Source organism: Lactuca saligna, chromosome 9 (genome assembly GCF_052625555.1).
Source record: "Lactuca saligna cultivar CGN05327 chromosome 9, ASM5262555v1, whole genome shotgun sequence".
In the NCBI taxonomy this organism is placed as follows: domain Eukaryota; kingdom Viridiplantae; phylum Streptophyta; class Magnoliopsida; order Asterales; family Asteraceae; genus Lactuca; species Lactuca saligna.
Window position 1 is genome coordinate 141,378,600 of NC_136425.1, and position 6,443 is coordinate 141,385,042.

Here is a 6,443-nt window from a genome sequence, read left to right on the forward strand (position 1 = left end):
GCTTCCTTCAAATTTCCTTGATTTCTTATTAAGAACACGATAAGCTTTTGAAGTAAGACAATATACCAAGAATATAGCCTCATCCTTTTTCGCATCAAACTTATTTCGATTTTTGTTTGAGCTGTATGGAAAGCACCTGGAACCAAACACATTAAAGAATTTCATATCAGGTTGACGATTATTTAATATGTCGTAAGAAGTAATTAAAAATTGCTTAATAATTTAAGGCAACATTCTTTACAAAATCTAACATTTCTTTGAGGTCTCAAAGTTCTGTTTAAGAAAGAAAAACAATGTGAATCGAGAAAAATTATCAATGATTACAAATATATAATTATTACCACAAAGCTCTCAGTTGAAGAAGGTCCACACAAATCAATGTGAAGTAGTTCAAGTGGCTCAAAAAAAGATCCTTGTCATATTTTAGAAATGGAAAACCTCGCACTAGATTACCCAAAACTAGTTTGTGGATATCTTTAAAGTTAAGATGTGAGAGCCTACTATGCCACAACCAACACTCATTTGAATTTTCTTTTGCAAGTAAACAAACCGATGGCTTTCCTTCAATGGGCTTCATATACAAAGGATATATTTCTCCTTTTCTATTTGATCTCAAAATCACTTTCCACGATTCCTTATGTGTTATTTTTGAACCTTCATCATCAAATGGCACTTTTAATCCAGTAGCTACAACTAATTGAGAAACACTTATTAAATTATGTTGTAAGACTTCAACATAAGCAACCTTACGAATCGTGAATTCTCAATTAGTTATGATGCCATATCATTTTATTTCACCCATTTCATTATTTCTATGTTTGTCTCTTCCAACATCCTTGAAAATTTTAAACTCTCTTAGTTGTGATTTCCTCTCAGTCATACAATGAGAATAGTCACTATAAATATACATTCCGAGTCATCCTATTCTTCACGAATCACCCTCACCATTAAGTTAATCTAGGAACACAAACCATCGTGGACCATTGTGAGATTTTGATTTTGGAATTATCAACATTGAAATCTTGATCTTGTTAATCCAAAATGATTTCACAATCGAAGAATTATGCATATGTTCTCCTTTTTTTTTTTTTTTTTTTTTAAACTTGAGGTTTTTTGTCACACAAATTTATCTCAACAGTTGGTGTTTTTCAATGAATGAATGATTTTGCTTTTGGAATTAGGTTTTTCAAAAATTTCTTTTCTTCTTTTTGTTTTGCCATATAGTTATTTAACCCAACATATGGGTTTGAAACAAGATTCTTTTGAACAAATATTTTTTTTGTACCATTTTTATTTGAAGAAGTACTTGGTTTGTCAACAATGTTGTTTGGTTTTTCACTTTTTGAATAAAATGAATTTGGATTAAAGTGAGGTTTTGACTTTGCAACATGTTGTGAATAATGTCTCTAATTAAGATACCTTAATGAATTGTTAGAATTATGATTTTTAGCATGATATGATGAACAAGTGCAATTATACGAACCATCTTGAGATTTAACTGAATTATTCTTTTGTTTCCAAAGTTTCTTTCTTTCTTTCATCATCTTTTTAAGTCTTGCTTTTCTTTATTTTTTCTTTTCTTTTCTATCCACTTTCTTATGATCATCTGTTTCTTGGAAATAGATTTCACATCTTAGTTGTTGAGATTACAAACACATCGAACACCAAAAATTCTAGTCAAAGGTATATATATATATATATATATATATATATATATATATATATATATATATATATATATATATATATATATATATATATATAAACCCTTTTATTTTGGTGTCGCTAAAATCAAATTCACACGGTTACAACATCGCCACGTAACCCACCCTCGGTGATCGACGCAACTTATCATTTGTTCATTATGCCGGCTCAATCCATTTCCTGTTCGCTTCTCCTTCAACGCCTCACTTCTGCACATCGACGTATCCATCGATTCCCCTTCTCCTCCAACAACACGTCCCGTTTTCCCAAAAGAAATCCGACCATATAATCCACCCAAAAAAAAACCCTAATTCCTTTCGCAAGTATTCCACCAACTCATCTCTTTCGATTATGGATTGATGTTCCAGGATTCTTCAAAATTTCATTCGGTTTTCACGTACATCGTCCCCCATACAATCCCAAATTATGAGCGTTTGATTTTATCACTGAAACAATCTACACTGGTGAATGTTTTGAACGCATAACCAAAGAGGAAGGATTCAATTGCTACATCTGTTGCCACCATGTTTTATGCATGTATGTTATCTTCACGAACTCTAATTTAATTTTGAGTTTTAGTATTTGTTAGTATTAATCCAATAGTTGGATTTTCCTTCCCCATTCAGGTTTCAATTAACAGTTTTATGACCTAAATCTACTTTTCATTTTTTCATGCGTCACAATTAAGATCATGTCAAAGGTTGTAAAGCCAAGAACCCAGAAGAAATAAAGAAATCTATGAGTTTGTTTTCATCTTTTAAATTAAAAAAAAACAGATTACCCAATCTTTTATGAAGGTTGGTGTTGTACTATCAACAATCTTTAAAGTAAGTGAAAATTGATATATATTGATTGTATGGACATTAAATAGGCATTTTACCTAAAAAGTATATCATGTTTCTGTTATTGTAGATATGCTAGTTGATGAGTCAAGTAGGAATTCAGATGTTAAAATCCCATATTTAGTTAATGAGTTTAATTTTTTTCATGAATTGAGATTGTTCTATTATATCTTGTAAAGAACCCATCATTTTCAAGAATGAAAAGGCCATCCATAACAAAAAAATGTCAAAAAGATTGTTGTTTTGACTTTTGACATTCACATTTTTAACAATTTTCCAAAATTGCAGAGAGTTGGCTTATCCACTCTGACTTTTAGATGACCCAGAGGTGATTGAAAATATATTTTAGTTTGTTTTATCAATAATACATCTTTTGTTCAGTAACATTGATGGTGAATCATTTTAACATAACTGAACAATTATTGAATCTTAGAGGAAAGTGTTAGGGACTAGGACCATGTAATGGAGCTCCTTTCTGTCTATGAAGATGATACCGTCTTCAACCAAATAAATACACAATTCATATTATGTCATTTCATTTCAGATCCTAAATATTCCTTTCACATAAAGCCAAAATGTGATTGAACCTTGTTGATATTAGGTCAAGAACAACCCTACAACATTTTGGCGGTATATTGTTACTGTATTAATGATCAAAGGTGATTATTGGTTTATAAACAGTAAATTATTTCTTTATTTTAAATCTAACATTAAACTTTTAAGATATTACTTTTTGTTTCAAAGTTTAATGATTTTCATTTGAGTTTAACAGGATAGTGTGGTACTTCCGTAGGGCAATGGATTTCCATTCATTCTTGTTTATTTATATGCATTTTTTATTACATTTATTTATGGAAAGATATCTTTAATATCACATCTGGACTACTATTGAAAAAATATGGTGATGAAGCAGTATGTTTATGACTGAATGGTGTGCTTTATTTGTAGGTGGATATGCACTGCACATGCTGTTGCAAGGTAATTATCTATTTTTTTTCCTTATTTGAGCTTACCCTATCATATGAATCATTCCATATTAACATAATCTTTCATTATAAAGAATACGATCAGGCTACAATTAAGTTTCATAGACTTGAATAGTAACGGTGTGTGTGTGTGTTTGTGTTTTGTTGGGGAAATGCTGAAGCAAAAGCGTTCAATTAAAATAAAAAGTAACAATATATCATTGGTGTTTTATCTGATATTTTTGTTTGACAGGGTTATCTTTCTACACACTTGATAGTTCAAATTAAACCTTTAATAAGAATCGAAGTTATGTCTACAAAAATATCGTATATAAGTATTAATAACAAAGCATAAAAATGAGATGCAAGACAGGATATGTGCTTCATTTAAGTCCACAAGTGCCTTATTTTGTTTAAATTCACAACTCGTTCTTGTTAATATGAACTTCCTTAGGAGGGTATTCTATAGCAATTTTTAAAGCTCTCTTTAATCAGAAATGCATGAAGTACTCATGGCTTTGGATTTTTAATTATTAGTTGTGGGAAAATGAATTATCTTATGTGGCATGTTGTAATGCTTGTATATTTATAACAAAACTATTTTATAATTTACATTTTACTTCATTGGAGAAAAATAGTTGAATTTTATTCTTAAGCGGCTTTAATTCTTAAACCGATAAAAACACCAACATATGTTTGTTCTTCAATAATTAATCTGTGAAAATATTTTGAGAGGTCATGTTGCTTATTTTGCAGCCTTACTCCATTGAATGTTAAATTGACACAGTAGAAGCTTGTGCAATTGACTTGTTTCCTCAAGAAAACAATGTGTATAGATAAATGATAGAATACAATCTTACACAATTACGTCGGTTTGTTTGTTTCTTTTTTTTTTCTTTTCTTTTTCCATATGTATTCATATCAATGTTTATAATCTTGCAGCCAATTTAGTTATAAAAGTTTCCTATGATCGTGGAGACTTTGTCCCTAGCAAAGAGATTAGAGTTGTATAAAAGTGTACAAATGAAGACTGGAGATTAGGGATGGGAGGAAATAAAATTGGGCCTTCCTTAGGAAGGCCTTTAGATTTAGCTAGTATATATATATATATATATATATATATATATATATATATATATATATATATATATATATATATATATATATATATATATCTACTCTTCACTATCCACGAAGTTTTCCAAGAAAGTCCTATTGTTTCATCACTGTTATCTATAGGTTTCGACCAAAAATGATTATCACAAGAAACATCATTTTTAGCTTTTACTATAGATGTCAAGTCATTAGTGTCCGATTTGTTCACTCTCTTCGTAACAAATAGTTGATCTGGTATGCATTATACTTTTCAAAAAAAATCTTTTCTTTCAAATTTTGAATACCACCACTTTCAACAAATTGCTCAAATTCAATTGAGTTTTCAAAAAATAGATTCCTTTTTGTCTCATCAATCGGTTTCACAAAAAAGGAAAAATCAATTTCATCTTCAACTATTTCACTTTCATCAAATTCAAAATCAATTGCAGAATCTTCTACACATAATTATATCCTCGTCAACAATCAGCGCTTTTTCCATGAGCTTTAATGTGTGAAGATCTTCAATCTTCTAGACATAATATGTTTCATCTTTTTCTTTTTATTTCTTTTCATTATTTTTTCATAACGTGGAATCTTTTACGAAATGGTTTTTTCCATTGCAATAATTACAATCAAATCCTAAGTCCCCAACTAAATTCTTTTCTTTCTTCTCATCTTCTCTATGATACCCTTTGTTTCCTTCATTCTTGGTGTTTTAAGAACTTTGATTACTTCCCTTAAAACTATTTCCTCCACTATCATTTCTTCTATAGTTATTGTTCTTGAACCTTGAGAAATTTTTCTTGAAATTTTTTTTCGTTTTGATAATCATCAAAGTTATCTCCTCACTAGTAAGTTCATAATTAGTAGAATTCGAATCAGAATCTTTAGCAACTACTTTGGACTTCTTCCCTTTTTCAGCAAATGCTAGTGGTCCTTCATTGAGAATTGGCTCCACTTCACTTATGATTTCAAATTTATGAGATTTGAGAATACCAATTATTAGATCTAGAGAATAATTTTTGAACTGTTCATGAGCTTGAATAATAGAAACAATCAATTTCCATTCTTATGTTAATCCATTAATGAATGTCACTTTCTACTCTACATCTTCCCTTTTTAAATCATATTTTAATGTCCTATTCAACAGATGATGAAATATACTAGTAACTTGATCAAGAGTTTCATTTAGGATTTTTTTTGAAAGATCCAAACTCTGAAAGAAGAGTTGTTTGAACAGAATACTTGTGATCTTCATCTCTTGAATATAATTCCTTTAGTCTTTTCCATATACCATATGCAGTAACCAATGAACTTATAAGTATGAATGTATCTAGTGGGAGAGGAAATCGCAGATATCTTCTAGCATATATGTTCTTTTGAAGTCGTTATTTCTCATCTGAGGCTATATCTTTGACTTGAATAACCAATTCTTCCAAATTGGCATGAGTTACAATTGGATTATTAGCTTTTGAACATTGATGAGGTCCCTCTGTTATAGCATGCCAAATGCTTGAACCATGATTTTTAAGTGCAGTAATATAGTCTCGAAATGCCTAACCCAAACTTCATAATCTTTTGGATACAAAATACAAATTCTAGTAGTAGATCCAATACTACTAGGTAAGTAAGAAGTAACGGAGTAAGAATTTTCTTTAGACATGATTTCAGAAAAATTTGACTAAGAATCAATTCAATGAGCCAAAACAGATATCAAATGAAGACTAGTAATCTAAATAATGAATTCAGATCAAATTGAAAAAGGAATTGCAAAATGCGAGATAGATCTTTAAAATGCAAAGTAATAAACCAATAACTCGAAGAACAACTAACGAAC

At 29.8% G+C, this 6,443-nt stretch overlaps 1 long non-coding RNA gene across 1 annotated transcript; it reads left to right on the plus strand.

The window, feature by feature from the left end:
• Positions 1–1,899: 1,899 nt before the first annotated feature.
• On the plus strand, positions 1,900–4,557 carry LOC145018355 (uncharacterized). The gene is made up of 3 exons (XR_013666968.1): positions 1,900–2,241; positions 3,495–3,524; positions 4,454–4,557. It is a non-coding gene; the product is annotated as an uncharacterized LOC145018355 (long non-coding RNA).
• The last annotated feature ends 1,886 nt before the right edge of the window (positions 4,558–6,443 follow it).